This window comes from Panthera pardus, unplaced genomic scaffold, assembly GCF_024362965.1.
Source record: "Panthera pardus isolate Hobbes unplaced genomic scaffold, ASM2436296v1 HiC_scaffold_15, whole genome shotgun sequence".
In the NCBI taxonomy this organism is placed as follows: domain Eukaryota; kingdom Metazoa; phylum Chordata; class Mammalia; order Carnivora; family Felidae; genus Panthera; species Panthera pardus.
In genome coordinates this window covers 38041494-38065105 of record NW_026526710.1, presented here as the reverse complement: position 1 = coordinate 38065105, position 23612 = coordinate 38041494, and the positions used below count along the sequence as shown (strand labels likewise).

The 23612-nt window shown below is 39.1% G+C and overlaps 1 protein-coding gene and 1 pseudogene across 2 annotated transcripts in view; both read right to left on the bottom strand.

Moving 5' to 3' along the window:
• COLEC12 (collectin subfamily member 12) overlaps positions 1-23612 on the bottom strand; it is a 194998-nt gene that overhangs the window by 115131 nt on the left and 56255 nt on the right. The window lies entirely within an intron of this gene.
• On the bottom strand, positions 9329-12199 carry LOC109248564 (RNA-binding protein PNO1-like; annotated as a pseudogene).

Sequence of the window (23612 nt, the reverse complement as noted above, 5' to 3'; positions counted from 1 at the left end):
AGAAAACAAACTTACATGGCTTTCTAAGTACCTACTTCAATTAGTTCCTACAAATAAATATCTAAATGGTTGCATAGTTTTAAAAAGTACACACAGCTTTAAGTTGTTCATGACTACAAACCTTCTGAAAATGCAGCCTGTCTCTATTGCTGAGTTACGAAAAATACATGTTAAGGTTAGAAGGCTGTACTTTACTAGAAATACAAGATAAAATTGAACCTTCTTGCCTGGTGATAGAAGTCAAATATGTTTTATTAATAACCCATGTTAGTGGACAGCAGATAGCAAAAAAACATACAAACATTATGTCTCAGTTCTGCCTTGAAATGCTCTACTATCAGCAGAAATCAGATTTCTTATCTTCTCAACTTCCAAAAACACTGCCTTCATTTTCCTATAGTGAAAACAAATTAAGTAAAGTCTTTTATCCTCTTACAGATCCTCTACCTTCACCGCTGCTCATCTTCTGCTGGTAGGTTGATCAAACAGGCAAACACGGACAAACAGGAGACAAACTCAAAGGAATGTAGGAGAAATTTGGAGGTGTAATTAAAAGAATTACATGTCTGCCTTTTTGTGTCTTTAATTTAGGAAGTCAGTGGCTTAAATCACGTACTTCACAGCATGAGTAATGCACAGAACGTCTGTGCTGTAGCTACATTTAAAAGGACTCTCTGCCACCCAGACTGAAGCTAAGTGGCACTTTTTCCACCTGATCAAAATACTTAAGTGATTTCAGCAACCGACTACTGGTGGTAATCTTATCTGGACATTCCTGCCATTGGGATCTTTCTACCAGCTTCTTCAAATAGACTCCAAGCTGCCATTCAAGCATTTTTAAATACTGCCAACTCATTTCCTAGATGAGGGGCCAAGAAAGGGTTTCGTGCATTGGGGTCATACCAGCTGGATTCGGGTTAAACGTTCTCACGCATCATGTCAGTTTCTGGACATCAAGCTCATGGACGGGCCAAATGACTGGTGCTTGAACCACTAGATTGCTGTCTCCTTCTCCAGATGGTTTCATTAGTTCTTTATTTGATGCGGCAAACCAGCATTACCTGAAGAGGACTGTGAGTACAAAGGCCTTTCAGGAAGCTATGCCTGTCCAGCCCTATCAGGTTAGCAGATCACCAAAGTTAGTGGCCTTCTTGCCAGGCCATTGGCCTTTGTTCAGGCAATAGATAAGCCCAGAGGAACACCTACAATTATGTGTAATACCATGTTACTCTACATAATACTATGTTATTTGCTAATAGTGGGCAGTAAATTTGGGGCCATTTTGGTTTTTTTTAATTGGAAAATATATTTATCAATAGCAACCCAAAACTATTCCTATATTTCTGATGGCTTCTTTCATTGATAGACCCAGACGATGCCCTCTCTTTCCTAAGTCTTCAGTTCAATTTCCTTATCATCATTCTACTCCTAACTCTCTCAAAGTCAAATGTTTTGAGTCTAATTTACATGTCACTCCATTCACTGATTCACTTTATGTGTGTGTTTAACATTGATTTAACGTTTGCTAAGTGCCAGACCATGTGTTAAGAACTGAGATATACAAATGCATACTCATAGGAAGAATTCAAAAATGAGAAACATATAAGCTAAATTGTGAAAGTACTCTTTATCTTTCCCAAATTTACTCCTTTTTTAGAGATAACTACCGTTAACTATATTTTCCGTATCTTTAAAAAAAAAACATTGATATATATACATGCACTCACATAGAGGCTATGCGTGACGGTCTAAGCATGTACCTATGGGAAGTGTTGGGGGTGTATGTGTGTCCATGCACAATTTCAGATACGGTATTCATGAGCTTAAAAAGTACATATTATTGAAAATTATAATAAATGTTCTTTTTAAATTCTCACTCTGATCTTTTTGTTTATACACATTTTCAGAGTTTGCAGAAAGAAGACACCACTGGACTCACAGCCAACCAGCACAGAGGCTTCTGCTCTGTAAATATTCCTCTCACTCAGTGATTCAAAAAATATTTATTGGGCTTAGACCATCTTCCAAACACTACACCAACTAGGAGTACAAAAATGAAGATGTAGCCTTATCCTCAAGTCCAGAACACACGAATTAAAATGAATATGTGTACTATTTTTCCAAATAACGTTCTTATTTTTTAAGAAAATAACCTCAAAAATCCTTTTGGATTTAAAGAATTAAAATGATTTAAGGAATTAAAGTAAGGAATTAAAGTTAGCTGTATCAACTGTCAGGTGTTATGATAGTTGTTCAAATATTAGCTTGCCCAGGTAACAAGACATGACGACTCATTATTAGTGCAGGTCTCCCTGGAAGAGCCTTAAGAAGTAACGTTGCAGGTAACTTGAGAAATGGGCAGATTTTTATATCATACTGGCCACACACATAGTAAGGTTGATAGTAAGATTGGTTTAGGAGCACTCTGTTTTCACTTGTTTATAATTGAGGTTGGCTGATGTGGTCCCTAATACAGGGACAGGGAAAGATGTGACCTAGAGACCTGTCTCTCTTCCTCAGGCGAGAATCATGCAGGTTGAGAGAGCTAAAGGGTTCATTTGGTTTCTTGTCCCTCTTGCCAATTGGGAAGGAAAAGAAAGTGATTTTGGAATGTGCTACAGATGGTCTTTCATAGCTGCCACTAAACTCAGTTTTAAGAACAACATCTTCTAGTGAGAGAAGAAATTACACAACAAATGTCCCTGATCATTTTTCTACATAGGGCAAAAGCCCAGTTATAAATTACATCAAGTACTTAAATCATGGCATGACCTACAAGTGACCTTTTGCCTTCTGTCAGTCCAGCCAGCCTGGTGACTCCCTCCAACCACTGTCACCATGGATGCTGCATTACAGCTGAGATGGAGGGTGCAAGGAGGTTTACTTACGTAACCCACAGGGCCGTCTCTGTCCCAGCCCTCCGCTCACATTAACACTAAGCAGTATATAATTTAGAAAAGGGGAAATGCGATCATAGCTTTTGCCCCCACACTGCTATGACATTCCAGGCTTTTATGTTCAGGAAGCTCCGTGTTGATCTTGGCGTCCCCATGGGTTAAAATCTTGTTTAAATGTTGCAGCCTTAGAATAGTCTTTGAGGTTTTTCTGTGTTGTTTTATAAAAGGCTTCTGCCTGATTATTTACAGATGCTGTCTCTGAGAAAGCTGAAAATAGTCTCACTACGAATGCTGAAGTTTGAACTCAGGCTTCCCTTACTATTTTATGGTGAACAGTTCAATAGCACTCACAGGTTGGGCTGGTCAACTGGCTTTTAAATGGGGTTTCTGTCAGTGTCTCCAGCATTGAGGTTTCTGTTGACTTGACCTCACCCTGTCAAAGGAGTTATTCATATCTGTGCACTCATTCAACAAATATTTGCTGAGCCCTACTACGTGTCAGGTATTATGCTAGGGGCTGGAGACACAGGGGTGAAGACCAAGGCTCTGCCTTTGAAGAGCTCAGTCTAAGGAGAGGAAGTAAGTGTGATAAACGCTGTCACAAATGCTGCCCCTCACAGGGCACAGGGAAGGGAAGGTAAACAGGGAAGTCAGCTCAGTTACTCAATCTCTCTCCCACCTTCACCTGGCTCTGTTAGTCACAATAGACAAGGTAGGACAATCAGGTGTGGTTCCCTTGTCTCAGCTTTTCCCTTCTTCGTATCTGAATAAAGCCTCTGCCTCAGCGGGGCAGCAGGGGAGACATGTTCTGTAATATTTCAGATTAAGAGAGTCCCAATCTTGTTCTTCAAAATCTCTAGAGAAGAACTTGGTAGAACCTTCATAAATGTGTCCACAGCATTCACTAGCTTAGGCAGACAGTTCTTCAGTTTCCATAACTATAACCCTTGAGGTAAAGTCACTCTCTTCTGCACCAGGCATGGTGGAAAGACTGCCTCTGTGGAAGCATCTGCCCATAGAATCCCGCTGTGGCCTGCTCCTTTCCAGGCGAAGCAGTCCTGGCACCTCCCACCAGAGCTCGCTCAACTCCTCTCAGTGCTTTCAGTGTCGGGTCCTGGACTCACTCCAAACCCTCCTTATCCCTTCTCAATTACAAAACCCAGAACTGGGCCAGGAAAGGAGTGTGCTGGGCCAAAGACTTTTCCTTCCCAATTCCTGCAAATTCCTGAGAGTCTCCACAGGCTGGTTAAATGAATCTCTTTTTACAGGATAACCAGGGGAGACTCTGGGATGACAGCACTGGGGGAAGAGGTTGAGGAGAGTAAAATGCCGTTCTTACAGGTTTAATTAAGGACATATGGCCCCATGGGCATCAACATTACCACTGCTGGCACCATGAACTTCTCTCTGGAGCCATCAGGACATGTGGGTGAATATTGGAGAGGTGCTTTTGGATCAACAGTAGTGCCATAAATCATTGTTACTGAGTTAAAGACCTCTCCATGTGATTTACAACTTGCAGTAATAATGACCTGGTGAGTTTAAGAACTCACCACTCCATCTCTTATTCTAAAGTCTCTTCTTAAAGAAAAATGGACCAAATCTAAGCTGAGAGCAATAACATCACATCCCTTCTATAGCATTTTTTTTTATTTTCCAAAGTACTTTCCCACACGTAACTTCATCTAATTCTCACCATAGCCTTGTGCAGTGAATCTTAAATACACTAACTTACAGCTAAGGAAAGATAGGCAAAGAGGTGTTCTGTGACTTGCTCAAGATCACAGTATCACAGGAAGTATCAGAGGTTGGCCTGAAATTCAGGTTGGCCTCACCTGTCTCTTTTGTACTCTACTATTTGCAAAATATATCACAGCTTATATGGCAAATTTTCATATCTATTAACTTATTGGTCCTCAAAACATTCCTAGCATGCAAATAAGGAACTAGCAATAAGAAAAAAAAAATGCAGAAAATAATTGTGAAAAATTCTGAAATGGATCAGAATGATTAATGGGTGTTATCAGCAGAAAACTAGGCATTGTGTGGTGCAGCCTTCCAGGTACCTGATTGTAACAACCTACTGATTATCTCATTAATGAGCGAATTAAATAAATCCTTGACACGTGTTCATTTGATATCTGAGAGTCATCATTTACCCTTTTAAAATAATCACCCTTTAACAATGGCTAACACTTCTTAAGCACTTACTAGAAGCCCTTACTAAGGGCTTTACATACACTGAATTCTCACAGCCATCAGAAGGCAGGCACTCATAATCTCCATTTTCTAGATGAGAAGATAGAGGTTTAGAAAGATTAGATAACTTGCTCAAGGTCCCAGAGTCAGTAAAAGAGGGAATCACTTCTCTCTGAGGCCACTGCTATTGATTTTTCCTTGGGGTCTACAGTATCTGGAACTAAATAATTAGGGCAGCAAGGGTCCTCAACAAGGGTGGGCATGTGAGTTCCTCTGGAGCAATTGTGCATGGTGGTCTGCAGTTCATGCACCATGAAGTTAAAGTCATTCTCATTCTGGTTGTTGATCAACATCCTACTGATAGACAATTTCCAAAGTACTTTCCCACACGTAATGTGTACTCGATGTCACCTGTCTCTCACGCAGCATGAGTTGAGGGAAGGTAGTGTCCTGGATACAGCACTGGCCCCATAGTTAGAAGAGGTACATTCGTGGGGCGCCTGGGTGGCTCAGTCGGTTGAGCGTCCAACTTCAGCTCAGGTCATGATCTCGCAGCTCGTGAGTTCGAGCCCCACGTTGGGCTCTGTGCTGACAGCTCAGAGCCTGGAGCCTGTTTCAGATTCTGTGTCTCCCTCTCTCTCTGTCCCAACCCACTCACATTCTGTCTCTGTCTCTCTCAAAAATAAACATTAAATTAATTTGTATTCACAAATAGTGATATACTGGTTTTTATATGTGTGTGTATCTTTGTGTGTGTATTACCATATTACATGTATCTAGAAAAAAAAATAAATAAACATTAAAAAAATTAAAAAAAAAAAAAAAAAAAGAAGAGGTGCATTCCTGCCCTGGCTCAGCTACTGAAAAGCAGTGTCACCCTAGACAAGACACAATTTTTCTGGTTAGTCTAAAGTAATGAAGAGCAGATGGACAAGACGGTCAAGGAGAAGGACAAATTCAGTTATGCCCACAATGCTAACAAAGACAACGTGCATGGAGTAACGTACGTGGGTCCCTGCCCTTTCAGTACTTAAATCTGGGCCTCAAGGGAGGGGAAAATCCTCATTTAAAAACTGGTAAAGAAGCAAGAATTGCAGGTCATCCAGTACACATAGGTGGAAGCGTTCTATATCTTGTCCCCATGGGCAGAACTGTCCTAGGTGATCCCCACAAGGCTGAGCCCTTTGGAAGCCTCTTCAGTGGATCTCTGGGGGTAACTCAGGGATGCAGCCCTCTTGGAAGAAAAGTGAAACTCTATGGCTGGGACTAACAAGACTGAGGCTTATCTATGTAATTACTAATCTCTAGAGGGAAAAGATCTTTTCTTATTCATCTTTGTGTCTGCCCAATGATTGACAAAGCTCATAACTAATCCTCAAATGTTCACTGAATATAACTGAAGATAAGCCCATAGCTAGTTAAATAATTAATACAACGAACATTTATTAGACATCTACCACATGCTTGGTATTATCCCAAATGAAGGAGATGCCAAGCCCACCGTACCACGTTCATGTGGGACATGCTCCCTGGATTCCACTCTCCTCTCTGGCTGTCTTTGGGAGGTATTATTTTCTCCTTTCAAAGTTGTCTTTGGTGTTAAACTATTGTCTTTTAAAAGTGCACAATTCTACATGAACTGTTATCTGCCCTCATGGAGGGCCTACTTAATGACATTTTTCTGGGTCACCTGGGTGGCTCAGTTGGTTAAGCATCCAACTCTTGGTTTCAGCTCAAGTCATAATCTCATGGTTCATGAGTTTGAGCCCTGCATGGGTCTCTGTGCAATGACAGTGCAGAGCCTGCTTGGGCTTCTCTCTTCTTCTCTCTCTACCCCTTTCCCACTCATGCACATACTCTCTCTCTCTCAAAACAAATTAAAAACTTAAAAGAATAAAAAGTAATGACATTTTCCCAACAAATGCTGACTGAATGTTTGCCATGGGTTATGCCATGTTCTGTGTGCTAGATTAAAATGGAGAAAGTCTTTCCTCCCACAGAGTTTATGTTCATTTTAAGGTGAGACAATGGTGGGAGGAAACAGATGACACTAAAAGAAAACTTTTTAAAAGGCATCCAAATTATAAAGAGAGAAGTAAAATTGTCTCTATTTGCAGATGAAATGATACCATACATAGAAAACCCTTGGGGTGCCTGGGTGACTCAGTCGGTTAAGCGTCCGACTTCAGCTCAGGTCGTGATCTCATCATGTTCACGAGTTTGAGCCCTGCGTCAGGCTCTGTGCTGACAGCTCAGAGCTTGGAGCCTGCTTCAGATTCTGTGTCTCCCTCTCTCTCTCTGCCCCTTCCCTGCTTGTGCTCTCTCTCTCTCTCAAAAATAAATAAACATTTAAAAAAATTTTTTTAAAAAGGAAAATCCTAAAGACCACACCAAAAAATGGTTTAGCTAGTCAACAAATTTAGTAGTTGCAGGATACAAAATCAATACACAAAATCAATATACAAAAATCAGTTGCATTTCTATATATTAACAATGAACTATCAGAAAAAAAATTAAGAAAAAAGTCCCATTTAAAATTGCATCAAAAAGAATAAAACAACCTGGGAATAAATCTAACCAAGGAGGTGAAAGACCTGTACACTGAAAACTGTAAGACATTTATGGAAAACTGAAGATGACACAAATAAATGGAAAGATATTTTGTGTTCATGGATTGAAAGAATATTGTTAAAATATCCATACTACCCAAAGCAATCTACAGAGCCCCTGCAAATTCCCATCAAAGTTCCAGTGGCATTTTCACAGAAACAAAGCAAACAATACTAAAATGTGTATGGAACCACAAAAGCCCGCTTGTCAAAGCAATCATCAGAAAGAACAAAGCTGGAGGCATCAGGCTCCCTGATTTCAAACTATGTCATGAAGTCATGGTGATCAAAATGTATGGTATTGGCATAAAAACACCCACACTGATCAGTGGAATAGATTAGAGGGCCTAGAAATAGGCCCACAATGATATGATCAATTAATTTATGACAAAGGAGCCAAGAATATACAATGGGAGAAGAATAGCCTCTTCAATAAATGGCCTTGAGAAAACTGACAGTCACATGCAAAAGAATGAAACTGAACCCCTATCTTAGACCATATACAAAGTCAACTCAAATTGGATTAAAGACTTGAACAGAAGACCTGAAGCCATAAAACCCCTAGAAGAAAACACAGGGTATAAGCTCCTTGACATTGGTCTTAGCAATGATTTCCTGGATTTGACACTGAAAGCAAAGGCAGAAAAACAAAAATGAATACGTAGGACTACTTCAAACTAAAAAGCTTCTACAAGGCAAAGGAAATCACCAACAAAATAAAAAGGAAACTATGGAATGAAAGAAAATATTTTTAATTGGGTTATTTGGGTGTTTTGCTATTGAGTTGGATGAGTCCCTTGTGTATTTTGGATATTAGTCCTTTACTGGATGTATGGTTTGCAAACTTATACTAGGAAACCTTAAAAAATTGTTAGAAATCTTGTCTTGAGTTTCAAAAATAAAATAAAATAAATAACCTAAGCAATAAAAACTCACACTTTTTATATCTCTTCAGATCAAGTTAAATGATGGCAAAGAAGGTTGATTTTCATATGATTCTGTGGTAGTTCCCATTTTCAGAGAATACAGAAATCTGATCTTTTTGTTAAAAATAATTAAAGATAATTGGTTACTTCAAGTTACCCACTGAATAACTCCAGGTGGTCAGAACAGATGCCACGGATTGCTCAGCAATCTATTATCATGGCTAAAAAAGTGATTGATGAGAAATTATATCCAATTGATACATACAGACACATGTCTGTGGGAGCTCATTTAAAAGGAATTAAATAATGTATTATTCCCCTAATGAATCAGCATTGCATTTAATTAGGTAACTAAACACTGTATCTTTTTTTTTAGACCTAAATTAAAAATTATAAGCCAATATAATTTGGGAGAATAATAATTAAGACACCACACTATATATAATGGCTTTCCATTAAGATTTCATTAACTTAATGTTTTTCTCCCTTTGGATTAAATTACATCAGGCCAAAATGAACTTGCCCTAGAGCAAATTTTCTAAGGAATGAATGTAACATTTACTAGGAAAGACAAACACAGTAAAAGAATTATTTTTTTAGATATTTTTTAGCCAGATGGAAGGCTTTACTTTAAAAATGTAAAAGGTCATAAAAGCCCCCTTTTGGGGGGCAATCATAATTTTTTTAATAGGCCAAAGTGAATATTCTTAACATACAAATGTGACTTTTAATTCTTTAAAATGCAGTGGGGAGTAAATTTTCCTTAACAGTAAGAAGGAAAATCCCTCTGAGATTATGAAGCCATAGAATTTGAGACTAAAATTTGCTCACATCAAGATGCTGTTAGTTAGCCATCTGCTTCATGTATGTGTTTTCTTAATGAAAGCATTTTGTCTCCCCACTAGTAAGGATGCAGATTTCAAAGTATTTACACTATTGTTAGAATAATGTGTGCCACATGAGACAACCTCTATACATGGCAGATTTGATAAACAACGCAAGCTATTTTCTTATGCAATTCATTACCAACACAAGCTAGCAGAGACTATGCACCAGAGTGAAACGGAAGGTAGGACTGTGTGATGGTAGATGTCAATTCGAATGTCTGATTTAGGCCAACGTGAATAATGAAATCTTAGTGAACAACCAAATAGGGAGGAAGCCCCACAATCTATGAGTGATTTCCCATCACCTTATCTATTGCATCTAGCACTCTTTACTCGCTAATCCTTATTGCCCTTATTTTCTTTAGTGAGATGATTCTTTTAATTATACTCCATAGACAAGAAATGTTTATCAATTCATAAAAGTTATACATTTATAAATAAATTTATGAATTCATAAAGGACTGTTTAAACAATAAGTTTTCCTCCAATAAGAGAATTATTAACTATGCATATCTTTTCTTTAAAATGAAGTGATAAATTATAAATAATGTATAAGTATAATAACAGTACTAAATTTAGATATGGAAATTAGCCTCAAAGCTGCTGGGTGTGAATAATCAAACCTTTCCTTTCTATTTATGCTTCTGGCTGAGAATGAAACAAGTGATGGAGACTTAAAGAAATGGAAAAAACCTTCACACGGTTTCTTGTGACCATGAGTGGAGGGCAAAGTCTTTTTCTCTAGAGTCCAAAGACAAGATAAAATGTCAGTGATTTGAAATCAGAATGGATCTGCTGCTCCGCTAACCATGGCTTGAGTATTGCCATAAACCTCTGATGGAGGATTCCCCAGTATGAGGTTGCAAATGGCAGTTCTTGCCATCTTGATATTTTGTAAAGAGCCAAGGATGTGAACCTTCACATCAGCCAAAATTATCCTTGTCCATGCCACACTCTCTGTGGTGAATTTGGGTGGTTCCTCCTTTGCCAGTGATTCTTCCTATTGCCCCACACAGGTGGTCTCCCTTTAGGGTCATCACATCTGTAATTTCAAAAGACTCTAGGAAAAGGTTACCCAACCTAATGAGGGCAAGTATGTCCTCCACCTGAAACCCAAGAGAAAGGCTTTCACAAAATCAGCTGCTTTTGTCAAAATACTAACGTCCTTGGTTTCTTTACAAGTCCTGATTCCACATTCCTGAATTTCAAGGTAAAGCGTATCTGAAGTCGCAAATGTTCTACAATAGGAGTAAATCTCTGCATCCGTTCTCTTTTAATGGCATGTATCTGTTAGCTGGGACTGGAATTTTCCTTGTCTCTTCTTTCCCACCTAGGAATCCACGGCTGGAGAGGGGTGGGAAACCGGGCCTCCCTGCGGCCGGGCCTCTGCCTGCCTTGTCCATGCAGCTGCTGTTTCCCTGGGCCCCTGGGCCATCCTGGTGGGTGACCTGGGTGAAGCTGTCCTCAGCCCTGGCGCTCTGTGCCTCCATCCTTGGAAGAATTTTTCCAATCCCAACCTGTGCTTCTGGCTTGAATGCGTGTGCGCTGCCCTTATTGCCCCTATTTTAATTCATAGCTCTTATCACTGCCTGGCATCACTGCCTGGTTTATTGTTTATTAGTTTATTTCCTGTCTCTCTCAGTAGAATGTAAACTGTCTCAGGGCTGGGTTCTGGTTTGCTCACTGCTGCATCCCCAGCTCCCGGAACAGGACCTGGCACATGGAAGTTATCAATAAATAAATCCTTTGGAGAACTACAGACTCTGTACCTAGATAACTTTGCTTATTAATTACCCCTATTTTAAAAACTTTTATTTTTCCACAGCTCTTTCCTAACTGCCTAATTACTTACTAGTGAATAAATTATTTATAGTGCATTTGAAAGATAATGTTCCCTTTCACTTACATGTTACATTTGAAGCTTACAGTGAATTAAAAATCTCTAAGGTTTTATTTGTACAAAACTGCTAAGAATATGAGAATAAATGGGCTAAGCTCAATTTATTAATCCAACTGAGTATATAAAAAGTAGAAATTTAAATTCTTTAATTTAAATTTAAAACTTCTTTAACTTAAAAAAATTTTTAAATAGTCGACTTTAAATTATTTTCAACCTACCTTCATATCACCACAAAAAACAATTACCGTACAGACACAAGTCCACCTGAAGATCTGAATATTCTAGGGGCACCTGGGTGGCTTATTTGGTTAAACATTCGACTTCAGCTCAGGTCATGATCTCATGGTTCATGAGTTCAAGCCTTGCATCGGGCTCTGTGCTGACAGCTCGGAGCCTGGAGCCTGCTTCAGATTCTCTGTCTCTCTCTCTCTGCCCCTCCCCTCCTTGTGTTCTCTTTCTCAAAATAATAATAAACTAATAAAAATAATAAACATTAAAAAAAAGAACTGAATATTCTTAAAAAGGGAAAACTTTTACTGTAAAGTCATCATCATGTGAAAGAATATTTTTAGGACCCAAAATGGAGAACAAGTAATAAAACTAGTTTTCCCAGGGGTGCCTGGGTGGCTCAGTTGGTTAAGGGTCTGACTCTTACTTTTGGCTCAGGTCATGATCTCAGGGTTGTGAGGTAGAGAAGCCCCAAGATGGGCTCTGTGCTGAGCATGGAGCCTGCTTGGGATTCTCTCTCTCCTCTGCCCCTCCTCCTCCCCTGCTCCTGTGTCCTCTCTCCCTCTGTCTTCCTCTCTCTCAAAAAAAAAAAAAAAAAAAAAAAAAAAAAAACCCAACCAAACCAAACAAACAAACACTAGTTTTCCTGACAAGTGTTTTGCTAACCAAAAGGACCAAAATTTTTAAAATACAGAATGATCCCCTGATGGTACCCTTCATCATCTTTCCATGTAAACGGTTGTCCACTTTGTATTTGAGTGGCAACATATAGGAACCATGATCACATCATGTGGCCTCTTACAGCTGGTCAATACATTTTACCTTGACTGGCTTACTATGTGGGATTTGCATTCAGCGCTTCGTTCTCTGCATCTTGTCTTATACTGAAGATTCTTCAGGACAAGAATCATGCCTTATTCACGCTTATTTCTTGAGGCACTTTGGAGAGTGCCTCGTACACACTTGGTGTTCAATAAAATCTTAATTGAGTGTCACACTTAATTGAGGTCACACTTAATGAGTGACCCATGGAATGTGGAGGAGGAAGGAGAGAATAAAGGACCACTGAGGTGTCTAGCTTGGGTAAATTGAGGAAAGTGGGAACTCATGAGGAGGAGTCTACTGGGAGCAAGCTAATGAGTTTGACTTTGGATGTGTTGAGTTTGAAGTGCTATTGTATCTCTGGGTTGGGGTATCCAGTGAGTAATTGGAAAAACTGGGCCACAGCTCAGGAAAAGTACCAGAGCGCCTTCTCTCACATTCATTGGTTCTTGGTTCCTTCCAACATACAGAGGGTTATGCTAGAAAAACAGCAGCAACAGTAGTAGTAGTGATGATGATGATACATGCTAACACTTAATGAACCATTGCCATGTACCAGGCATTATGCTAAGAGTTTATATACATGATTTTATCTAACTGTTACAGAAACCCAATGAGGTAGCTCTGGTATTATCTAGGGAGGTTAAATAGCTTGTCTGTTGTCACAAGCCTATACCTTAATTATTTTACAAAAATCCAAACAAACCCAAGAAACCTTGAAGAGTATATAAGGAGAGTACTGCCATCCTGAACTCTACATATCTTTTCTATTTGTTCCTCTACACGCAGGTCTGGAATTGTTTCCACAATGAACCTGGGCTTGATTATGACCATTCACTAACCTCATTCATTTATTAATTCATTTACTGACAAGTATTTATTCAGTTCCACATACTATGTTAAGTGCTTACACCTACATTAAAACAAGTACTAAAATAATGTTATCACTAACAATAAAAATAAAGGATATAACGGTAAAAGAAGCAACAGATGACATAGACATTCCTACTACAAAAGGAGCCTGGGTGTCCAAGAATTCACACTCAGCTCAGCTACTGCTAATCTGACTAGGAAACCTCATTTAGCTTGGCTGGGTCTCAGACTCCTTATATAGAAGCTAAGGGGGAGTTCTGCTGTATTGCCAGTGTGAGGATACAAATTCTTTCCGAACCATTTGATATATTAGAAAACAATTTGAGCATAACATGAATTTCACTTTGTTGCTAATGCAAAATTTCTTCTGTGACAAACACTAAGTGAATGCAGAAAACGTCATCCAGCTGAATTGAGCCATGTGGGAATACACAAAATGCGCAGTGTGTGTGCGTGCCTCCCCCCGCCCCCCCCCCCACACATTTTAAACACCACCCAGCTACCTCGGTTCACTGTGTGTTGTGAGCCATTCCCATCCACATCTGGTGTTAGAACTTTCTATCTGATATCAGATAACCTTCCTTCCACCCTTTCACAAAACTCACAAGCAACAACCCTTTCAGTATCTACCTCCTCAAACAAACTTTTCAACATAAAGTGCCACATTTACCATAGTATTTACATGCTTCTTAACGTGTTTCTTTAATGTGTATAAAACTGTGCTAATCTTTTTACAGAATCTTATCTTTTTTAAAAAACATATGTCACTGGTGAAGTCTTTGAGTGTTGTGTCCTGTGCCCCTTACCCTACGTTTCCCATTAGCCTGTGGTTTTTATCACATGATTTTGCATAGTGCAGTGGTTTTTAGGAAGGCAATATGCTGCATGACAGCAGAACTGACTGTACTCGGATCATGCTCAAATTTAACGTTCAGTTCTGCAAAACTTCACTATGTCATTCTAGATTGAAGGTTTACCTTTGATAGTCCTTTAAACAAATCTTAACATGTGGAATCACATCAACAGGAGGCTGAAAATAAAAAGAATTTAAGTATGAACTTGCTTTTTCCCCCCTATAAGGGAAAAAAGGACCAAGTCATACCATTTAAATGACCACACATTTGCTGTCCATTTTGCTACTCCCTCAGGAAAAGCACCTACTTCCTTGCATTTGAAAATTCAGCACTTTAGAAAGGCTGGCCCTTGGTTTCCTAGACAATCAAGGATGCTTGGGGCTTCACTTAAGGTAGGACTGGTATGGGCCCAAGAAACTTAATATAGTCAGAAGATTACTGGCGTGTGGCTGCCAGTTTTTTCTCTGAGACTCCTATGGCAACTGAACAGCTGGCTTCTTACAAGATTCTGGCATCCCGAGGAGGCCCTGAAGTCAAGTTATTGCTTAGCCCAGAAGCCAATCAGCTCTAGGAGTCACCACTTGTGGAAGACAACACAAGGTTTTAGAGGCCGGTCCTGATCATCACCTCCTAAATCTAGGTCTGCTCTGTTTCTTAAAAGGCTGGAGAAGAGATCTGCTGTGGCAGGCGGTAATCTTCTGAATATAATCATGGGAAAAAAAAAAAGAAAGAAGGAAGTTTAGGGGCGCCTGGGTGATTCAGTTGGTTGAGCGTCCAACTTCAGCTCAGGTCATGATCTCACAGTTTGTGGGTTCGAGCCCCGCATTGGGCTCTGTGCTGACAGCACACAGCCTGGAACCTGCTTCAGATTCTACGTCTCCCTCTCTCTCTGTTCCTCACCCGCTTGTGCTGTCTCTCTCTCTCCCTCTCAAAAATAAATAAACATTAAAAAAAATGTTTTAAAAAGAAGGAAGGTTAAGTACCCTGCAAGATTGTCCATAAAAATCAAACCCATATCCCAAGAGGGAGTCATTACACAATCATAGGATGCCATCTTGTTACTACTAATAATATAACACTACTGAACGATTATCCATATATCATTAAGCCATTCTTACTGATTGGGAAAAAGGAACAGGAATTATTAGAATACATGCTTTCCACTGAAGATGGAAAACTGTGAAAGAACATGCCAACCACTGAAAAGTGGTTGAAAGCATCATCTGAAAATGGAAGAAATAAGGGAAGATACACAGTGCTTAAAACTGAAGATGTTTTAAAAATACATAAACTGATAATGGTTGATAATGACCCAGAGAGATAAATGTGGTACATGGTATTTCCATGACAAATCTCCATAATTGGGGGTGACTTGCTTTCACAACCAAACTTGCACTAGGTTTCTATCACCTATGTTTCTATATTGTCTGAGCAGCCACATCTAGCTTATTCTTCCTCCACAAGGCCTCTCCCGGCCACTCTTCCTCACTGTCCTGATCAGCTCAGGCTGCCACCATCTCATGCCAAGTGGGATGCAATGGTTGTCAAACTCAAACCCCTATCTGAGATACCTCCTCTCTTATCACTTCCCTGCTCACACAGCCATCAAAATTATCTTCCCAAAATTCATATTTGAAGCTTACTTTCTCTTCTGCAATCACACAATGGCTACCTTTTCCTTACAGAAGTCTTTGGATGGGTTTTAGTGCAAACATCATCTCCATTGCACCCCACTGTTCTGGTCTAAACTATCTTTTTCTGCTTCATCTCCCATCCTGGCCATCCCTACATCCCCCAGTTGAGCCAAAACACTTGCCATTCACAGAAGTGTCCTACATGGCCCCTGCTCCAGGCCAATGCTCAGCCTAGGTTGACTAGCAGCTTTCTGGTGTTATTTAGTACTTATTCCTGATACTGTAATTCTCTTCACTTACACTTCCCTAGCTGGATTCTGAATTTGTTAAAGATTTTAGCACCCAGCACACTCTCTTGCACATAATGAACACTATTAATATTCACTAAATGTAATTAGGCTTAACTTATAAAAGAGAAAGGATGAGAAGTTAAATTCATAGAAATATATGGCTGACATATATCTGAAGTCTCTTTTTATACATAGCTTTTTCCTGAATGCTCTGAGGTAGACAAAGCATTCAGAATTTTGCCTGCTCAATAAGAATCCTGGATATCTAAAATCTGAATATTGCATTATACTGAATAGCCTTCTACACATAAGTTGAAGACACTTATTTGTTCTCAAAACACAACAAGTGTCCAAATATAATGACTATTATTTTGATGGGTTAGGCTAAAGAATTTCCTGGAACTTTGCACTCTTGTTTCTGATAACACACAACAGAAATCTGGACTGAAATCTAGACTCTTCATCTTCTGTTCACAGCAACTGTCCACAAAAGACTCTGATTGTGTTTCTGGCAGTCAGATATTCTTAATAACTGTTCACCTTTCCCCTCTGGTCTTCCATGTGTCTGTGTCGTCTCTGGAGAGAATTTAAGTCAGAATCCGTGACTAATGTGCATAGTATGTCAGCCAGACTATTGCTACGAAATAAGCTCCAGCTAGCTAGTCATCAACTCTTTGTTGCTTCTTGGTCAAGTTACTAGACTGCATGAAAAAACACTACTTAGTGATTAAAATACTGCTCAAATAGGCCCTGCTCTGCCACAGGACTAACTAGACAAAGGGGTCTTTCTCAGCTAGAGATCTGTTTATTTTACAGGTAACAAAGGAAAAAAGAAAGGGTGGCTTTCAGGAATTTAGATGTGGGACTCTACAATGTAAATGTAGTTTGGTACACACATCTCATAGATCTCTTCTGTGTTCAACTGGGATTTTCAGGCCTTACTTCCAGTTTATCTGTGAGTCACCTGAATCAAAAGTCACAACCAGAGGTAGCCATCACAAGGAAGCATGTAGATTTCCTCTAAAGAGCCATAGAAGAGTTTTATATTGTTCTTTGATGATCTTACATGTGTTCATCTTTCCTTCACAACCAGACTACATGTTTCCTGAGGCCAGGTTCCATGTTTTATGTTTTGTTTGTATTCCTCACATGGCCGACAGAGTCGCCAGTGTTGAAATATATACCACAAGCTCATTAAATATCTTCAATTAATTGATTTTGCTATAGAAAGTAGCACACTACTTGTGTCTTTCAGAGATTTCTAACTCATGACTAGAAATAACCACATATTTATATGATCCAGCAGCTTCTGAGGTGAAAAGCATTCCCTGAGTAGAATAAAATTGAAGATGGAGGGGGTGGGGGGCAGTGGAGGAAGGGAGTCAGCAGTCACTGAGGAGAAATTACAAAAATTACAGTAGGCTGTCTTGGCCCAAACCAGGGACTCTCTAACCAGGACTCTATATTTTCAGAGAACAGCTCCATTAAATATTGACGATTGGACTCTGAAAGCCCTAGAATTAAATTCCAATCCTGTTTTAATTTTATGGGCTATGCAACATAAAGACCGAGGAAGAACATCTGGGCCACTGGGCCACATGCACATGTTCACAGCTGGAAGAGATCATAGATGACCCAAGTTAAATTAGCTTCAGGGTGGCCACCTGCACCACATTTTTATTTCTCTCAAATTCTTTCCCCTGCCCATTTTGACCTGTCCCATGACTCTCCACTTAAACCGAATTTTTTTTAAAAGTCTATTTCCGTAGTCTCTTTTCTCTCATACTCTCAAGTTGGTTTTCATTGCATTGGTGGTGTATGTGCACACACATGGAATGAGGCACTTGCATCATTTGCTCAGTTGATAGCTGGTTGAGTTATCTTTCTTTAGTATATTCCTAAGTACAATTAGAAACGACAGGAAATGACTCCAGGGCTAAAAGTTTTATTCTGATTTGGGTAAGTGGTTTGAGTCAACCCAGATGGTGATACTTCATGTCACAGCATGTGACTGAAAAGAAAAGTCTTTGGAGAAATAATAGGAATGACAAGAGCTTGCATTTACTGAGCCCTTACCAGATGCCAGGCACTTTCTCCTAAGCTCTTTTGCATCTATTAATTCACTTAATGGACTATTTGAGCTACAAAAATGGGTTTTAAAACAAGTCTCCAATATTTCTCTACCAACTAATAAAATAGACTAAGGAAAGTAGAATTTAAAGCTTTGACCTGTCATCCCAAAGCACACATATTTCTGAAGAAATATAATTTTTAGAAATTTATAGTCTACGTACACATGGTACATGTATATAGTTGAGTATAATTCAGCTTTGAACTCTGGGATATATTTTGAGTTTAACTTTTAAAAAATGATAAAAGGGGTAAGATGACATATGTGCTAGATTGCAAAGTAAAAGCCATATTCTTAAATGAATGTAAAAAAGAAATTAATTTGGCCATAGAGATACTGTTGGATCTAGAAAAGTAGACATGAGTGATTTCAGATGTTGTACTCAGAATGCCAGCATAAACCTTACTCTCTTACAACCCGGGCTGACAAATAAATTAATAACTTACTTTTCCTAACTCCTTTCTTCCAAGTTGATAGCTTAGCCTCAAATATAAAATTGTACTGTATCATGGAGCTAAAATTCATTCTAAATTTTAATATACTCAATATTTCTGCCAACTATTATTTTTAAACACATTAAAATCTTAAGTGAACATATGTCATTTTATTTGCAATACTTTAAAAATTTACACATCAAGTTTAGCTGCACTTTATAAAAAAAGAAGAGATACAATGCAAGATCAAAAACTCTCATTCCACAAAATCCCAAGCACCCCACATCTACAAACTTTCACTGAATCTCTCTGAATAGTCACAGAAAGAACAGAAGAAAGAACAGACTAGAAGTCTGGGGGCAAGGCCATAATTATGGGAAGTTAAAGAAGCAGCTGGCAGGAAAGAATAATAAATAAAGGAAGCAGGACTTATAATTTTGGATAGGAACTGGCTGTTCCTATTAACATGCCTCAGCTATCTGGGAAACTTTTTCCAGAATTAACTCAAACTTCTCTACCTTCCTCTGACAGTGCCCTTGCTCTGAGAAATCAAGGGCATCTCCTCATTCTTTGTAAATACCTCCACAATGGCACATTCTTTACTGTTTTATAATTATTTGTTTCCATGTCTGCCTTTTCCTCAAAACCATGAACTTAAAAAAGAGATTTTTTTTTGTTTCCTTCATAGGCACTGTCCGTATGCCTATACCAACCAAAATAGTAGCTCATCTGAAGATGAGCTTAATAGTATTTGTTGCATAAATGAATGAATGAATGAATGAATGAATGAACGAACAAGCAAATGGAAAGAGGTAATTAGGCTGGCAAGGGAGAGAAAACCTAGAACACAAAGAATACCCTCACAGCCCCAACAATTCAAATTTTCTGAACCTCATGGTTTCCAGAAGTATGAAGTTTTTTCATTTTTCCAACTTTCTCTCTCTCTCTCTCTACCTACCTAACAATGTGTATCGAGATATAATTCACATGCCATCTATTTGGAGAATAGCACATGCAGTAATAATAATTAGGAAATACTGCTAATACCTTACATTTAAATAGAGTTTTACATAAAAGCATTTTCAATATGTTAATGCACTGGATTCTCCCAACATTTCTTAAGCACCCGACTTCGGCTAAGGTCATGCTCTCTCAGTTCATAAGTTCGAGCCCCACATCTGGCTCTGTGCTGACAGCTCACAGCCTGGAGCCTGCTTTGGATTCTGTCTGTCTGTCTGTCTCTGCCCCTCCCTTGCTTGTGCTCTCTCTCAAAAATAAATAAATAAACATTAAAAAAACATTAAAAAAAAACAGACAAGCATATCAAAACTACCATGTGATACAGTGAATGCCATAATAAAAGAATGTAAAGTCTCTCTCAGCATTATCATTCTGATTTCCTTTACCATTTCTTTCTCTTAAAATGAAGTTCTGGAATCTAATAACAAAATATTGCTTCTGATGACCATCATTAGGAAATAGGAAGTGTTACACACAGGGATTTTGAGCCTGTGAGCCAGTGCTGTTCTCCTCAATGCTGGGGATGTCTAAGGAGTCAGTCAGACAATGATGCAAAGAATGAAGAAGAGGTTACCAAGTGTGAAATGTAGGCTGGCATTTCCCTTCCTTCATATTCATACTGTGGCTCTCTGATTTTCCATCACCACAATATTTCCTATAGAGATGGATTATAAAATTCAAGTCTTCGATTGTGACATCTACATAGAGGGCATTTGAATATTTGTCTGCAGCCATGACTTCTCTCCTGAGTTCAGTGGATGGATCCACCTCTTTGTGGATACTTCTACTTTAAAATCTTACCGTGACCTCACGTTGTTTACCTCAAATCAGGTAACAGCAACAGATTACATCACAAGTGTTCCTGATTCCAATCTTTCCTTTCTTTTAACCCATTTTATACACTAGCATATACAAATGCTCCTAAAACAGAGGTTTGTAGTATGCCTTCCACTACGTGACAGCATCCAAACTTTCTAAGCTGATCTGCAATGACCTCCTACTCTCACTCATGGCAGGTTACCGACATACTGGATTGGAGCAGAGGCAGAAGCTTGCCTCTGGCACTTGATTGCCATGACCTTGGGCAAATAGCTGAGCCTGCTAGGACTGAGTAAAAATCCCATGCCAATGTACAGCCCCAGGAGTAAGAAAGGCTTACTTCCTAGGTTTTCTATGTTCCTGCCCTTTGTTCTTTGCATATCCTGCCTCTCCAAAGTGAGTTCAAGTATCACCTTGCTTGTGAAACTTTCTTCAAGTACTCTGGCCCAGAATGACTTCTGCTTTTTCCAAACTCCCAGGACCTTTACTTCCAGCTCTTTTTATAATCCTAGAGCCATCTCTTGGAAATCTAGAAGTCACTGTCAAGAGTTCATTTGGTCCAGTCACTTGCTGGCTGGAGAGTTACCTCTTTTTACTGATCACCCGAGGCTGTCTCATATACAATCCATAGTGTTCACTAATTTTCTATATGTGTGTTAACATGGAATATATATATATATATATATATATATATAGTATGAAAAATATGTATTCTGTACATGCATATCTCTTTCCAACTAACACATGAACTCTCCAAGAACAAGTACTTCTCTAATACTTCCCACAGCACCTAAAACAACGTATGTACTTGAGTACTGAACTGACTTTTAAGTATCTTCAGATTGGAGTTAAATTATTGGTCAAAATCTCCAAATCTGGAAAAATGGATGCATTAATTTTTCATGGCTGAAAGAAACCATGGGTCAAACCTGGAAGAAACTCAGTTAGCTTGTATCTCACTTTCATGTCTTTCAGTTAGTAAAATAAAACCATTCCTTTTATTTAAATATCCTCTTGGGCCTTCTATTGAAATGGTGGTTAAGAACAGTTGGCTCTGGAAGTGTGGCTGTCCTCAGGTTTTCATGGGAATGTGCATCTGTTGGCGAACCCTGAGGTACTCTTGGTTCCCAATATGTGCCTGTGTGCCCTTAATGGTGCTTAATGGTGCAGGGTGAGGGGAAGGGGAACCACTGGAAATGAATCATGGAGGCTGGAGCATAAGAATAAGGGTTAGATTATGATGGGAAAGAGAAAGCAAAGAAAGGAACATGCTCCAAACTTTTGTTCAAACATCCTTATCAGAAACAAAGTAATGAGAAAATGTCCTTCAGTATATTTATTTTATATATGTGTGTGTGTGTATATAGGCGTGTATATAGGTATACACACACACATATATATACATATATATGTGTATATATACACACCAACTATGTCCATATTAAATAGTATTATAGTTTAAATGTCCTTTTCTTTTGTCAAATAAAAATCAACCATGTTCATACTGCACTTTGTAGATCACTGGTATAAAGTCTAGACTCCATAGCTAAGAGCTGGTCCAGTGCAAAGGCTACGGTGGGTGAAAATGCTGACATAATTGAAACAACATGCCATGTGCACAGCTAATAAAGCCATGCTCCCACTTCAGCTTCAACGGTCCTGCCAGAACACCCTCTGTGCAAAGAGCCTCAGGACTGCCCTGGCCCACACCCACTTCACCTCCAGCCATCCCACCAGGGCAGCCTCAGCACAGTGTACCCCAGGACCCCCAGCCCACACCAGCCATAGCCCCAACCAGCCAGCCAAATTCACCAAGTACACATGGTCTACATAAGGGACAACCATCCACAAGACCATTCCTTCAAGTTTAGAAGTAGCTGTTCAGCCTAAATCATAGAAACAAACACAGAAGGTCAGGTAAAAGAGGGAGACAGAGGAATATACTCCAAAATAAAGAGTAAGACAAAACCTCAGAAAAAGAACTAAATGAAACAGAGATAAGCAATACACCTGACAAAGAGTTTAAAGTAATGATTGTAAAGATGCTTAGCAGGCTGAGGCACTTAGGTGGCTCAGCCCAGCATCAGGCTCTATGCTGAATGTGGAGCCTGCTTAGGATTCTCTCTCCCTCCCTCTGCCCTTCTTGCCCCACTCATGTGCTCTCTCTCTCTTTCTAATATAAAAACTAATAATAATAAAAAAAGATGCTCACCAGGCTGGAGAGGAGAGTGGAAGAAATCAGCGAGAACTTCAGCAAAGAGATAGAAAATATAAAAAATATAATAACAAAGCCATGCAGATAGAACCCTGAGCCCATATTTACACTGCAGTGCAAACATAAAACATCAGAAGTAGTCTTGATATGAAATTAATTTATTTTTGAGACATGATATTCCCAGAAGTGGCTTATAGTCCTGACACTCTCAACTCTTTCTGAAGCAATATATATATGTTTTGCTTCTTCGTGTTGTTTTGTTTTGTTTGGTAGAGGGGAAGCAGGAGATCGGATAGAACAGGGAAAGATAAAGTTAAAATACAAGTACAGGTATGAAAAACAAAACTATTTTTCTCCCATGTGAAAACAACTTAAAAATTTTTTTTAATGTTTATTTACTTTTGAGAGAGAGAGAGGCAGGACGCAAGCAGGGGAGGGCAGAGGGAAAGGGAGACACAGAATCTGAAGCAGGCTCTAGGCTCTGAGCTGTCTGCACAGAGCCTGATGTGGGGCTCGAACTCACAAACCATGAGATCATGACCTGAGCCGAAGTCGGACGCTTAACTGACTAAGCCAACCAGGCACCCCTGGAAATAACTTTTATTTTAAAAATTATATATCTCTATATAAATGAGATATACATATGATATTTCCATATTGCCTTAAAGCAAGAAATTTAGCATTGTCAGGAACAATATCCTGAAAGCATCTCACCAGGTCTCATACTCACAATAAATGCAATTCTCCAAGCTGTCTGCAAGATCTGACAGAAGGGAACATGTACAACACTTTTCTGGATCTAGGCAATACTTACTCCTTGGTTTGTTATGTTTTGTTTTTATTTTGTCCATTTAAGCTACTTTTACTCATTAAG